This window comes from Chinchilla lanigera, unplaced genomic scaffold, assembly GCF_000276665.1.
Source record: "Chinchilla lanigera isolate Chin_1 unplaced genomic scaffold, ChiLan1.0 scaffold00025, whole genome shotgun sequence".
NCBI lineage: Eukaryota > Metazoa > Chordata > Mammalia > Rodentia > Chinchillidae > Chinchilla > Chinchilla lanigera.
The window spans coordinates 8,303,061-8,319,437 of NW_004955426.1; the positions used below are offsets into that span (position 1 = coordinate 8,303,061).

Genomic DNA, 16,377 nt, shown 5'->3' on the forward strand with positions numbered 1-16,377 from the left:
ATAGTTTATAATATAATAGTTTATAAAAGAAATCAAAATATTTAGAAATTAAGAAAGACAGTGAAGAGATATAGCCTAAAGACAAACAGAACTGTACATCATTTGAGGAAACAATACTGCAGTCGAGGAATAAACAATAATGATGAGCAGGAATCAGACTGAGGCATTGTTCTGAAGAAATGTCAGCAATCCAATTTATAGTAAGTAAAGACATGCTGGAGAATATTATGAAAAAATGGGTCATTTGCCTTAAAACAAAGATGAAGTTGAACAAATTTCATGTATACATACATGTACCCAGATATGTGTGTTTATTTACATATGTTGACCTACATATTTGCAGGCATGTGAAAAATGTTTTAAGTGTAAAATCAGTAATTTATGGATATTTCAGCAGTTTGCCTAAGAAAAAGGGAATTGAAAGTTACTAACCTAGCCTTTTACTTGCTATAGTTAACACCTATCATCTAAGAAATTAATAGAATAAAATAAATTGGGAAAGTAAAACAGGAAAAAAGAAAGTGGCACTAGCTCGTGTGTGGCCCCATGAGTGTGTATTGGCACTGCCTCTGCTAATCTAGCCGGGATCTCGGAGTCAGATCAAATGTTGTAGAGCAAGCCGTATTTCCACAGGCTCTGCAGTACGATAATTTCGTTGGACAATTTGTGCAATTTTTTTTTTTTTCCAGGAAAGCAATTTCTTTATTGGAGTATTCCGTAAAGACTTTGGGACATGATGAACGATCTATTCTACGATTTTGTGGGTAATTGTTATGGTTTTGAACTAGACTGTCCCTCAAAAGCCTCTAAGATTCAGAAGTAGGGTTTATTACAGGTGATCATGGGGCACGAGACTCATCCGTGGCTTCAAGCACTAATAAATCCAGTAACTGAGTATGCACTTAGTAAGTAGGTGGGGCCTGCTCAGAACAGAAAGCTACCTGGGGGCATGACCCGGAAGTACTTATCTCCCTCTCTGGCTCTCCTCTTTTTCTCTTTTCTCTTGCTTCCTGGCCTCCCAGGTGTGTGCACCTTTCCAAATCCTTGCATTTCTTCCTTGAGCTAGTGGACCATGAGCTGAAAGCATGGGCCAAATAAACCTCTTCTACTTTAAACCGTGGGTGTTTGGTATTTTGTTGAAGGAACAAGAAAGTGACCAAGTCACTTCCCTAAAAACAGATGTATGTTCCTCCAGGTGAATTCTCCATCATGTGTGGCTTTGGCTCATGGGCATGAGGAAAGGTGTTGCTCTCAGTAGGACATGTTAGTTTTTTTGGAACCAGTTATGTGTAAACATTATCTATGAGATATTTTAAAGATTGAAATAAAAATGTAATTAGCTAAATATTATTAGTGATTTGTCTTACCATATTCTTTTACTATTTTGTGAGTTAGAAATTTTCTTGTCATTTGTCTGTGACAATCCTCATAAATGTTATGATGAGAAAAAAACATTCAAGCTGAGAGGATGGACTTTTTCCTTACTTAACATTTTGAGAAGATTAAGGAATAACCCTGCCACTTAGCTAAAAAGTACTTAAATCAGTGAAACTAAATAGATTTTTGTATTCTCATTGTAATCCTACTTTCTTTAGTCATACTAGGTTATATCTCTATACTCTCTAACTAATAAAATATTCCACCAATTTACCTTTTAAAAGACATTGCTTAAACATTAAATAAATATTCTTATACTAAAAAAGCAAAATGGACACTGCTTATGTGTTTCTTTTGCTTTATATTTTAGTTTATTTTTTGCATAGTTACATAGATGAATAATTTATCTAAAAAGCTGTACAGAATTGTTCAGTAATATTGAAACCACATTTGGATAAGGGAACCGGAGAAGTACAATTGAACTCATAAACTACAATGCCATGTAGCTACTGAGTACAAGTAAGTTTACATTAGATGAGTTAAACTATGTTCTTTCAGTGGAGAAATTAAAGCCTTGTCTCTGAGAAAAATAACATCCTTCAGCCAGTAACATCATTTTGGTTTGATGTAATGACTTTTTCATTAATTTCACATTTAACAATTTAACAGTAGCAGGTCAGTGATACATTTATCACCAGTTCAGTGATATTCCCTATTTCTTCTCATAATATTCACATGCATAATAATCATACGATCTACCATTTAACAAGGAAAAGAAGGTAACACTCCTGATTATAATACTTTCCTGTGCTAATGTAAGGTAGCACTTCAAACTAGTTCTCTAAAAGGACATGGCAACATTACCTTTCAGTTCTGTGGGGCAGAAGTCAGATACCTGTCTCAAGAGAGCGGTGCTGTGGTGCTAGCTTGGCTTCATTGTGTGTTGGAGTCTCCAGGGGACAGTCCATTTCCCTGCCTTTTCCAATTTCAAGAGTCAACCAGAAGCAATTGTTGCTTGCTGTCTTGTCTGTACTCCAAGCCAGCATCAAAAAATTGAGTCCTGGCCACACCATAACCTTTCTACCTCCCTCTTTCACATTGAAAGACAATGGGTTTCCTTCTTAATCCACAGTCAGCCCCTATTTTACTTTCCCTCATTGGCGACCTCAATCTTTTTGCTTGTTATATGAAATAATCGTAGGTTCCAGGGGTTAGATGTACTTTGGGGGCCAATTGTCTGCCTACTACAGAGACTTCAAGTCACAGGCAGCGATTATAAGTTATATTGTGGGGGCTGGGGATTTAGCTCAGCGGCAAAAGTGCCTGCCTGGCAAGTGCAAGGTCGTGAGTTCGGTTCCCAGTACCGGAGAAAAACCAAAAAAAAAAAAAAAAAAAAAAAAAAAGTTATATTGTGGTAAGTATCAAAATTTCTCCCTAAAGGCTGAGTTTCAAAAATTAGATCTCTTCATTTTTCTGAGAAGTAAATACTTTGAGTGAATCTTTAAATAATGTAGTTAGTAAAGGTCATTATTAATTAGTATGATTAAGAAAGTTTAAGAATAAAAGCGTTACTGGGATGATTGATGTTAATATTTTTGGCAGTGCTGATGATGGTATATGTATGTGTAATTGAAATATTATCATAGAAATGCTACAAATGTTCCAATTATTTTGAGATTAGTATTGAAATAATATTTTAGTATATTTTGTATATTTCTATAAGTATCACTTTTACAACTTAACAAGCATTTCATACCAGCAATCTAAACTATAGATTAACATTTATTTCTTAATGATTTATGTTGCACTTGAAAATCTAAGCATAAATCACTAGTCAGATGGAGTTATGGTTTGTGTCTGCATGCCCTCCCAAATCCTCATGCAGTCATGGGGCTGGCTTTCAGAGTTTTGATTCATGGTTTGAATGATACACTGAGCTAGGGTAGACAGCTTGCATATGTAAGGGAGAAAAAGAGGCTACTTGCTGCCGCTCCTCCCTTTTTTGCTCTTGTTGCTTTTGCTGGTTTCCACCACCATGAACTGTTGCCCTCTGCCATGTGTCACTCTGTCTTGGAGCCAGCCAAGTATGGATCAAAACCTCCACAAACTGTAAGCTAAATAAACGTTTCCTGCCTTAATTCCGGGTGTCAGGTATTTTGTCTCAGCAATGAGAAAAAAGTAACCAAGACAGATGACAAAATAAAAACATATAATTCTTTATTCAGGAAAGAAACTTTCCATATCTGGTCTGATCTTCCTTTATTATAGTTTTTCTACAATATTTTTGCATTGATAGGAAATGAAATTTCCAGAGACATTTACTAAATAAAATATATTTTATGTTGCAAACTAGTAATTTCTGAAGTACAAATGCTTGAAATAAAAGTATATATTTTTGAAGATGAAAGCACAATGAATGACATCTGTAGATGATTAAATGAATGTTGTCATGGCTATATTTGTTTTTATGACATTAAGAATCTTTCCAATATCAGAATCACTTTGAATCTAAAATGAGTGTCATACACATAAATTAAGGAACTACAGGTGGTACCCAAGCTTGGGAACTTAACTTTTTTCATGATTCTAATTGCAAACTGAATTGGTCACAAACTGAATTAATTTCCTTGTAAAGTCAATGTGGAACCTAACCAATGAATTTGACTTGGATCTCATCCCATTCAGTTTGTGACCAGAATCATGAAAATAATTGTATTCATGAACTGAGGTACCATACTATAACAAATAACATGCTTTAATTTGAGCATTATTTTTGCAGATTAAGGCAAGAATTTTTTTTTTTTTTTTTAGGAATGAAATGCCCATCAATTACATCTTTATTTTCTCTCTTCTGCTATAGCAGACAGAAGACTGGGCAGTTTACTAACAACAGAAATTTATTTTGTCATTCTCTGGTGTCCAAGTTCAAGGACTCACTTCCAGTAAGGGAATTCTTGCTAGGTCCTTGCATGGCAAAAGGGTAGAAGAAAGAAGGCTACTGTAAGTGCATTTTATAGCAGCACTAATCCTGTTGTGATGGCAAGGACTACATGGTCGAAAAATTTTCATTTAAGTCCCATCTACCAACACTGATGCATTGAGGATTACAGTTCCAATACATCATCCTAAAAAATAAAAAAAAAAAATTCAAGTCAAATAATGGGGATGTTGAGTTTATGTTCTTGTTTGTTTGGGAGTCTCCATTCCAAGAATGTAAGATGTCTTTAAACACGAGCTCTTCCAGAAATCTATCTTTCCCCAGCTTTCGAGCTGCTTCACTCTCTGGAGTTCCCTCCTTCCCATCCAGAACGTCTGTCTCAGCTCCTGATCATGGTTTGTCTTCATCTTTCAACTTCTCAGTGCCCGTCATTCTGAGTCCCGGCTCTTGTGGGTTTTTCATTTTTTCTTTCACATTCCACTTCTTAACTTTGAGTGCTGACTGTGATGATGACTTGCACACAGCTGACCCTGCACTGCGCTCTTGTGTATTCCATAGACACCAGAGCATCTCTCCAAGGGTTTCAAAATATGAAATTGCATAAAGTTCTGTTTTCTATTTCTACTGGCTCTGTTTTGTCTGCCAGAATTGCTTGTCAATTCTTTCTTTTCTCAAGGAATAGCTATTACATCCTTCATGTTTAAGAACCTTAATAAAAATAATTTGTCTTTGGTCCTCTTTTTCCCCATGATGCCCATGTCCTATGCAACATCAACTTTTGTAAGCTTTACTTTGAGGTAAATACAGAGTCTCCAACCTCTTCTGGCTCCACTGCTGTTATTCTCTTTTAATGCACTGTCATCTCTTCATAGCAATCTTGTGATCTTTGACTGAGCTCCTTGTGTTTGCCCTAGATCCTCGATAGCCTAACTCCATCTCAGTGGTAAGAGGTTCTGGTTGAAATATATATCATACAATGTCATTTTTCTGCTCAGAAACATCTAATGCCAAACCAAGTCTCAAAAAAAAAAAAATCCACTCTTCACACTGATCTGTAAAATCAATATCAGTATTCTGGTTTCTGTTATTTCTTAACAGTATCTGTTGTCATATTCTACATCTTATTTTATTTTATGTTGATTAAACGAAAATGCTACAGACTAGGTGATTTAAAAAAAAAAAACACAGAGATTTATTTCTTCTCACTTTTAGAGGCTAGGAAGTCCAAGGTTAAGGTGCCAGCATCTGAAGTGGTCCTTTTTGTTCTTTCCTCCCATGAAAGAAAGTAGGACATCAAGAGAGAACAAACCTGCTCTTGCCAGCTGTTTGTAAAACATCCCTACTGCATTCAGAAGAGGATAATCCTTGTGATCTCAACACCTATTATTTTGCCCCAACTTCCAACACTCTTTTATTAAGTTTTAAACATGAGTTTTGCAGGTGCATTCAGACCATGGCACCTATGGCATCTTCTTGCTCTATAAATGGACCAGGTATATTATCTCCAGTGAATTTTATAATTCTCTCTCTCCATGGAAAAGAACTTTCATTGTTTCAAGACATTTTTCAAAATAATGACCATATTCACACTTTCTCTGAGCCTTTATTCGAAGTATTCTTCTCAGGGAGAGCTTCCTAACTATGGAAGCAAAGACACTAAAATCACATCACCATTCATACCTCCAAACTTTCTTGCTCATCTCTCATTTCTTTTCTCCATAATAAATATACTTTTCTACAAATACTATAAAAGATTAATAATGGCTGTTTGCCTTCATTATTCTTGAATTGAAGGCAACTCCCATACATAAATAAATAAATAAATAAATAAATAAATAAATAAATAAACTCTAGCTTAATATATATTAGAGTAAATATAATTTAGTATTTAACAGGGTTTTGCTTTTTCTTAAAATATGGTCAATTTCTTAAAGTGAAATCTCAATCACCAAAGCAGGAAATCTTTCTCAAGTCTTTGTGAACTGGTTTATTGTACAATTTCAATGACATAGGGTTTCTTTTCCATTCTAAATTAAATGCAGCCAATCAATCATAAGTAGATTATCAAAAAAGGCAATAAAATTGCTTAAAGACAAACTATCATTTTGTCTATACTGTCCTTGCTTGTTCATATTATGTCATATATTGCAGATATAGATTGCTTTAAAAAAAGATAATATAAATAACACAGAAAACTTTTGCAGGTATATATATTCATCTCAATACATATTTCAGCCAGATTGACTTTTGTTTAAATCCTTGTATAAATCATAACATATATAAATTTATATATTAATAGTTCAATAACTATGAATTTATTATTTTTAACTTCTACAAATGTACTATTAGATGGATTCCAATTATTAAACTGATTATAATTTCACTGGGGATTTCTTCCCCTGTTTTCAATATTTTGCATTACTTTGTAAGGATTTGTTCCCAGAAGTTTCCTAAAAGAGATTCTGCTCTGTGTTTCTCTAGGATATATTGTAAATTGCTTTTCAAAACTGATAAATTATTATTTTTTATTCCTAAAATGAATGAACATAAATGAGAATAATCTCATACCTTTCTCACATGAGTTTGAAAAATTTTTTGTAGCTTAAAATAAAATAATGGCTTATTTATGTCATACTAACTGTATGTATTCTACAGACATTTTAAAATATTGCTAATATCCAGTGAATTGAAAATAATTGCATCAAGTCACCTCTAGTTGTGCATAGTTAGTATGTGACATATATGTCATGTGAAATGTGACTTGAAAGATCTCCATATAATAACAAGAAATACCTTTTGAATGTTCTTTTGTTCCTCAAAATATATATGGAAATTACAGTTGAATTCCTATTCAGTGGTGGGATTTGCAAAATCTGAACTCTTCTACCAGGAATTTCATCTATCATATTCTACGCAGTGCAAGTGAAATCCTAAAGAAAACATTCCTGGAATTGAAGAAACTTTCTTTTCATAAGTGAAATGGTTTTTAGTCCAATATTTTACCTGAATACTTTCAAGGATCAAACTTTATTCATTTTTTTCTCAGAATACTAAGAAGCTTTCTAAATTGCTCTTAGTCTAGCAGTGTAAAAATCTACATGATAGCGCTTTCTTTATACAGAGAAGCAACAGCAGAGCAGGGTAGGGTGCTGAACAACAAATGTTCTTGTTAAATCTGCTTTTACTTTTGCTCTCTGTATATTCAATAGCCTAAAAATATTTTTGCGAGCATATACTAAATTAAGGAAAGCAGTATTAATTTTGATAGGGATAAAAAGCAATTTGATCTGTGTTGGCTTTCCATTTATTCTTCATTAAAATATTTTAATAGGGTATTCTATAAAATGAATACTAGCATATGCATGCAATCTTGTGCAATAATCGAAATGTATAATAAATTTTGTGGCGGGGGCATCCACCAACCTGAAAGTATATTGAATTAATGGAAAGTGAAATGCCTAAGCAAATGTATCTCCTCAACACCGAGTAAAAAAGACACATGCCATCACTGAACTTAATGGCACACCAGAAACCTTTGCAAAATTTTTACTAGCTGTCCCTGATCATGCAGGCCTGAAATTCTAGCATTTGGGAGGATCAGGTAGCGGCACCAAATGTGTGAGTCCAGTTTGGATAACTTAGTGAAGAAAGTCATGAATTTTCAACATAATCATATTGAAGACAAGTATAATGTAAAACTTGTTTCATATACTAGCATTAACATGTTGTTTGGGGCTGGGGATTTAGCTCAGCGGCAAAGCGCTTGCCTGGCAAGCTCAAGGTCGTGAGTTCGATTCCTGGTACCGGAAAAAAAGACCAAAAAAAAGAAAAACATGTTGCTGTTAGCGAAATGTTTATGTGAATATATGCATGCATTCTTTCTTATCTTTTATACTTACATTTAAATTTACAGTTATAGGTACATAACCACATTAATCTAATCATTTATGATTACATACAGAAATGACATTAATGGTTACTCTTGAAAAGTAAACCTCAATTCATAAAAATATGATTTATTTTTCAAAGTGTTTGCAACAAATTTTAAAGGTGGAAATATTAGAGTAGAAATAAGAACAAAACTAACGTCTATGCACAACTTTAAATGAAAATTCTAAAACTGAAGAGATGAGATTTCACTTTTTGAAGTATTTCCCGTGAAGTCTGGGGTTCGTTCACAAACTCTATCTAATCCTATATCTTCAAGATTTCTACCTGTTTTCTCTTTCAGTAGATTTAATGTTTCTGTTTTAATATTTAGACCATTGATCCATTTTACTTTAGTTTAGTGTATGGTGCTAGATGTGGGTCATCTTTGAGTGTTTGGAATGTGGAAAACTAGTTTTTCCAGCACCATTTATTAAAGAGGCTATCTTCCAATGAACATATTTTGCCTGTTTGTCCAAAATCAGGTGGCTGAGTGTGTTTCTATTTGTGTCTGTATCTTTTAATCTGTTCCACTGCTCCTTAGGTCTGTGTGATTGCCAGCACCAGCAAAAGAAATCACCAACAGTGTGCAAAGGCGACCACAGAGTAGGAAACATTTTTAGCCAATTTTCCTTCAGACAAAGAACTTCTATCTAGAAAATATAAAGAACTGAAAAAAATCAGGCTCCCTAAATTCAAAGTCTAAATCAAAAATGGGCATCTGAGATAAATACACACTTGTAAGATAAATGCAAATGGCAAATACATATATGAAAAATAGTCAGCATGATTAGTCATTTGAGAAATGCAAATTAAAACAACACTGAAATTCCATCTCACACCAGAAAGATAGCTATCATCAAGAAATCAACCAATAACAAATGCTGGCAGGGCTGTGGGGAAAAAGAAACCCTTCTTCATTTTTTGTGGGAGTGTAGACTGGTGCAACTACTATGGAAATCAGTGTGGAAATTCCTTAAAAAACTAGGATTAGAAGTCCCCTTCCATTCAGCTTTTCCTGTTCTGAATATCTTCAGAGGAGAATTAAAAACATCACATCACAGCAATACGTGTGCACCCATGTTCAGAGCAGCACAATTTATAATAGCTAAATCTTGGAAACATCCTCAAACCTATCAACTGAGGTGTTGCTTAAAAAGATGTTTTTGTTTAATACAATGGAGTACTACTCAGACATAAAGGATAGACTTGAGACTTTTCTAGGTAAATGGATGCAACTTGAGACCATACTCATAAGTGAAATAAATCAGCCTCACATGTGTAAACATCATATTGTTTCCATGTGTAAGAAAGTGAAAGAGTAAATAAAGTATAAAATGTACAATAGATATTGTGAAATGGGAAGAAATTGTTCAATAGGAATAAGGAAGTAGGATGGGTGAAAGGGGAAAGGACAGTGGGGAAGACAGAAAAACGCAAGGGGTCTCTTCACTAAAAAGGAAAGTTTGTACTCATACTGACTGGAGAAAGTTTTATGCCCATATCTTGTACCCTGAGCAACTACTTTAAAGACAACATCATGTAATATATTAACTATTGTTATTCTCCTGTTATTTTGCTATGATATTTTGGGTTACATTTTTCAAAAAAAAATAAAAAAAGAAATCTAAACGAGAAAACCTTCTTATTTCTCCACAAAAACACACTGTAGAAGATAATGTTAACTTTCTTGTAGATTATTTTTATCCACAGCTAGAAGTTTTAGGATGCTGAATCAGTTCTTATTAACCAAACCACCAAAGATGCTCAATCTATGATGATGTACCAACTTTAGCATTGATCATTACAAATTATAACATGTTATATGTTTGCTTTTTACAGTTTTTATTATCTCCTTTCTAGGAAAATGGCCTAAAGATAAGTCACGTGTGACAGTAACCCTTGGCAGTATCCAAGTTGCAACACGTCTTCAACACTTTAAGTTCTCTACATTTTGCTGTGTCATGTTTCATCACTAGCAAAGAACTGTGCTTTATTTTCCCCATTTTTCATTGGTACATGTTTCTGATACATAATATTTTCATTCATTTTGGGAAATTGGTACAGATATTGCATCAAAATCATTTTCTAGCCCTTTTCTCATCTCTACACTTCTCCTTCCTATTTCACTTTTTCCTCAAAAAGTTCTGCTTTCCTGACCCCTTCCATCTCTCCCTTTCTACTCTCTATTTATATTTATTCTATAAGGGAAACCATACAATGTTTCTATTTTCTCTGTGGCCTTATTTATCTTAACATTATGGACTCAAGTTTCATCCATTTTCCTGCAAATAATGTAGATTCATTCTTCTAGAAGGCTGAATCCATAGGCACCAAAAAGAACTTCACAAGCAGAACCTCATTAGCGTCAAAAATATGATCAAGAATCAGAGATACGATCATGTCAAGTTCAAAAGCTTCTACACAGCAAAGAAATAATCAACCTATAAAATGGGAAAAATATTTTGCCACTTACTCTTCTGGTAGAAGTAATACCTGGAATAGATAAAGCACTTCAAAAATTTGTCTTCAGTAACCACATGGCCATTCAAACATGGAAAATGAACAGAATAGACAAATGTCTGAAGAAGTGCAGATAGCCATTATATACATGAAAAGATTGTTGGCTTCTTTATCCATTAAGGAAATTGAAAATAAGTCCAACATTCTTTCTTAAGTCAGAATAATTGTCATCAAGAACACACACACACACTCACACACACACACACACACACACACACTGTTGGCAAAGTTGTAGGGTAAAAGGAACCCTTTTACAGTCCTAGTGTGAATGCAAACTAGTACAACCAGCAGTGAAATCTGCATGGACATTCCTCACAACTAAACATAGAAACTTCATTTGGCCCAGGTAAACCTGTATTGAGGATGTTCCAGCAATATTTAAAGACATACTATTATTGGGATACATGTACACTCATGTTTGTAGCAGCACAATTCACAATAGCAGTGCTCTGGAAACAACTTACATGCTCATCAATGAATAAATAGATAAAGAAAATATGACCCATAGCTGTGCTTTTCAAAGCCCGTACTTTACTTCTAGCAATATTGAGCACTAAAAACTACATGAAACATATAGTATTACTGGAGTGAACTTTCTCTTCCTCCAACCTACTTGTACACAAACAACCCTACAGATAATTGAAATTATTTTAGAGAATCAGAGACTGTTACTTATTTATCAGTTACATTAAAAGCTTATTTGATCTAATAAATTTAAATGAAATTTGTCTTCAGTTAAACATCTGCATTGTTCTTTTCCCAATATTTATTTTCTCTGGTTCCCTATTTGTTAGAAGATGACAGTATGACCCTAATCTCTCAGTTTACAGGAAAAATGATATAGTTATGTTCTTCCACGTATTATTTTAATCCAACACAGGCCTACAACTTGAAATTCATGTGTTATCAGATCAAGAAGAGAGACTTTGTGTAGAATATGGGAACTCTACCACCCATTGTGTGGATGACCCTAAAATATACATTTTTTTTTTTTTTGCTTAGAGTAGTGGGTCTCAGTGGAATAGTGTATAATTGCCCCATGATGTAGTCTACAGTGCATGAAGATACTTTTGATTGTCTTAACTTGGGGGCGCTGCTACTAGGAAAGACAAAATGGATTTGCTAATGAGATTACAATACACAGAACAGACTCCCGAACGCTCAGATATTACACAGACCACAATATCAACATCAGTAAAGTGAAAAAGCCCTAATCTGGACTATAGTTCCATATATATATATATATTGCAAGTACAATGAAAACATATAATCAAGCAAATTTAAAAGTTTGAAGTACCTCTCTCTATTTGAAACTTACATACACTCTGTCTTTAATCTCTCAATATCTCCACTCCTCACTAGACTCCCCTGTGTCAGATATACGGATTCAAGACAAGGAGGTTTTTGTTGGTCAATAAGTTCAATAAGTTTCATCCTAGATCTGTTGGAGTACTCATGCATGCTAGGTTCTGCATGACATTTCCATGGACATGTACACATTAAGGATACTTCTATCTCTTAGTCATCAACAAGCCAAGTTTAGAACAGGTGGGACACACAAACTTGCAAATATGTGGTTTGTATTCATCAGATCACAAAAATCAATACAAAGCAAAATAATGCTATTTATATCAGCCAATGGAAACAAAGTACTTTAGGTTTACTACTTATAGCACCTTTCATTTAAAATATTTATAATACAGGAGAGGCTCATATAATCTTATTCTACTATATCCACTTGAAATGGATCACTGGGAGGAATAATGATTTCCCATGTGTATAAGGTATAGACTTTATCCAAATGGTGGCTGCTATTGCCCATGCTTTTAAGTTAACATAACTAATTACATGCAGCACACACTGGATACAGTTACAGCTAGAGTTTCCGGTCACTTTCCTCCCATTATTATATGTTTTTTTGCTATTGGGTTATCATCTGTTGGATACATTTCTATTTCATCTAAAACAGTATATTGTCCTTTTCTACATCTCCTTGCTGTCAGATAGACGATCAGTGTTCACCATTAATATCATTTGTTTTTTCTTAAGAAAGCTAACTCTGTGAAAAAAAATATACCATGAAATAAGATACAACAGACCCTGTTCAGGGAATGATTCATCACATGAATAATTGGGGTGACCTATACTTATTATCTATGAATCTGGAATTAAACACATAACAGGAAAAAGTACACAGCTGGAAGCTTGAAGGAAACTGCAATGTTGATTGGTGCTTGGACCAAAATGTCACAGAACTAATTCTCTACTAGTACTCCTCTATTCCTCTTTCCACATCTCACAAGGTATGCACAAGATCTAGTCTGGACTTCCAACACTTGATTTAGGATTAAGTATGTTCTCTGATAAGACAAGAGTACTAAACTAGAGGAGAACACTTACTGCAGAAGGAAATCTCCCTGCTCTGACAAATCTGTGGGTGATCCCAGAGTGGAAAATAAAGGCTGGGAAATACAGGGAGAGCTTGTAGTTAGTTGGATTTTTTTTTTTTTTTTTTTTTGCCTGCGTAACAAAATCTTTCTGTGATCTGTCCCTCTGCTGAAAGCTGTGATGCCATCACCTGTGCAAACCAAAGACCATAATAATTTTAGCTAAGATTTTCTTTTCATTTTTCTAGATTTCCAGCTGAGAAAAAGCAAACTGCACTTACTCTTGATGAAATAGAAAGCTCATTGAAAATGACATTAAATAAGGAAATATTTTAATGACCTAACTACAAAATTCTATTCTTCACCTGTTACATAGGAGAGGTTTGCCTAGCTCCACATCCCATGCACACACACACACACACACACACACACACTTACACAGTCACATACACACACACTCACAGACATGAATACGGCATAATTTTACCTTGGTTCTACGATGTGAAAATTAAGAAAAAGTAATTGATATTTCCACACTCAAAAAATCACCTACAGAAGTTAAGAAAAAGCAGTGATGGAGAGTTAACAAACAAGGACGTATACTAAATAAAGTGTGGCAGTGATCACAGGACCTTACCTAATTTATTTTCATGCATCAGTTACAGGGCCCTCTAAAAAAATAAAAGTTTCATTTTAGGCTTTTATAAGCTTTTATGTAAGCTAATAGGAGACTCATAGAAAGAAAAGGAAAAACATGAAAGAAGGAAAAGAAAAATTAAGCTTGCCCTACTGCAATTCAGTGCCCAGATAGCCCGGAATTTTAGAGGATGCTGGAAAGACGATTATTAAAAAGCTCTAAGGAAAATCCAATTTCAACATCTCTGCCTGATTCTGATCATGTTTTTTGCTCACTTCTACAGATGCAGGGAAATGACGGTTTATGGGGATGCCATCCTGATCACAGTGCTCCTTGCGGAGTAACCTTCCAACTTCTTCAGGGGCAGGGCACATCACAGCTCACACAGACAACACAAACAGAGACCCGGCCGGTTCCGGGGACTCGCAGAGCCCGGCTGCATGGCAACATTCCTGCATAAGCAAATCCAGAGGCGTGCTGGCCAGCAGGCTACCCACTGAAGCCACAACTTTCCCACTAGCACTAGATCGTGTACAAAACATCCAGAAGCAAGATTTCCCCAAATCCGCTTTAGACTCAGAACTAGGTAAGCAGCCCCCTCGTACAAAAAAACATTAATGTCACGACAGAGGAAAGTGGCGTGTACGGAAGCCTTACCTTGGCTGACTTGCCCTAACTGGTGGAAAGGAACTTAATGCATGAGAAGCAGAGAGGGGACTTTCCCGGAGCTCCGGCCAGGGCTGCTCGCATCCTCGGAGCCCAGGCTCGGCTCGCGCACCTCCAGCGGGCTCCCGGCTCGGCTCTGCAGCTCCCGAGCGCGCCTCTGATTGGCTGGCAGCGCCTGTCTGGCTGCTGCTCCGCGCTCGCGTCTCTCCTTCTCTCTTCCAGCCGCCTTCCCCTCCAGCCTCCTGCCTCCCCCACCCCATTGTACCGAGACTTTAGGGGCTGCACAAATTCTATAGCACCTGAACGGTCACCCCATCGGCAAGGTCATATGAAAATCAATGCAATGAATGAAAAATTACTGAGACAAACAGATCGACCAAAAAAAAAAAAAAAAAAAAGGCGGGGGGGGAGAGAAATCCCTGAGCTCTTGAAAAATGACAGCAGCCAGGACTCCCTGACAGTTGACACCATCCGTTCTCCGTGGGGGAGGGGAAAGTGAGGGTGCAAGGCAAGCGGGGTTTCTCTGTCAGGTGGAGTGGGAGCAGACAGCAGGAGGAACTAGCAAAAGCGGGCAGGGCAGGCGCTGATGTGGCAAGCCGGTAATAAATTTTGATATTTCCGTGCAAAGTCGTCACAGCCTGCTAAGCATTCGGCTGCTGGCTCATCTATCAGCGATCCATAGTCCAGGGGTAGCCGAGATCTAACTGGAGCTATGCCTTTAATGCCTTACCCCCACGAACTCAAGGCGAGGAGGACTTCGAGCTTGCTCCAGCAGGTCAGCACTGTATTCGTGAAGACGAATAGAAACTGCAGCGCTTTGCCAAACCCCTTTGCTAGTGCCAGGAAAACTAACACACACGTGACCTTCTCACCTCTTATGACTACAGAATAAATGAAAGCGATTTGTAATGTACACAGCGTGCCATAACAGGAATTTCAGGCCCGATTGGCTGTATTCAAAATTGGGGGGAACAGCTGAAACAACTTCAGGTCTTTCTCCCAGCAGGAACTCACCCCCCTGGCCCTCGAGAATATGCAGCATCCCCACGTAAAACAGTGTAGTGACCGGAGTGTAGGAGTTTATCTAAAGTGAATGGCTATTTCAGAGTTCCTTGGCAGACATATTAAAAAGCATACAAAGTTCTCAGTCATTGCAAACATTAAGAGAATGGCTTTACTTTTATGCTTAGTTGATAAAGTTGCAAATTCTCAGGTTCAGAGGTTTAGGTGAATAAAATAATTTAGACCTAGAGAGGTGGGGAGATGGATCAATGATATTTGTAGGGGGCAGAAGTCACGGATTCAGATGTTGGCTGCGACTTCCTTCCGTATCCAAACACGTCTCTGCTTTTCAAATGATCTTTCTAGGGCTTCTCTTTAAAATGTAAAAGTTAGTTCTCACTTCAGAGGCTCAGCGAGGCCTCCGTGAGAATCTGTAAAGTGTTCCTAATCCACAGCAAACTTTTACAAAGGTTATATAACTTGTAGTCATCGCCTTTTTTTCTACTTCCTGTTCTGCAAAAGGTCATTCAGTTTGATAAAGTAAGTAATATTTCATAAAAGTTTAAAGGACCTATACAGGAGGGTTTTGAATCAATTGCAGTTATATATTTAACTGTCTTTTTTCTATTCGAGTGATGTGAAGTGCTCAGGGATTGATTTTGGTTTGGACATTTGGTAAAATTCAATAAACCAACAGAAACAATGCCACATGCACATGAATTTGATTATTTCTAATTGTGGACTTACACATTTAAGTGCTTAGCTGCTCTTAAGAAAGATGTTGGAACGCAATTAGAATGTGGAAATGTCAAAAACTTAAACTCAGGGGCTGGGGATTTAGCTCAGTGGCAAAAGCGCCTGCCTGGCAAGCGCAAGGTCCTGAGTTCGGTTCCCAGTACCGGGGAAAAACCAAAAAAAAA

At 36.2% G+C, this 16,377-nt stretch overlaps 1 protein-coding gene across 4 annotated transcripts in view; it reads right to left on the bottom strand.

Annotated features, from left to right (window-relative positions):
* The window catches only part of Cdh18 (cadherin 18, type 2), a 403,648-nt gene extending 388,369 nt beyond the window's left edge, over positions 1–15,279 (bottom strand). For 2 of the 4 annotated variants that reach the window (XM_013515026.1, XM_013515025.1), the window contains exon 1: positions 15,186–15,279. The gene's annotated coding sequence lies outside the window, so the exon portion shown is untranslated. Of the gene's footprint in view, positions 1–14,446; positions 14,780–15,185 lie in introns of those variants that run through there. The other 2 variants (XM_005386140.2, XM_005386139.2) reach the window with 2 other exon arrangements.
* Positions 15,280–16,377: the final 1,098 nt, after the last annotated feature.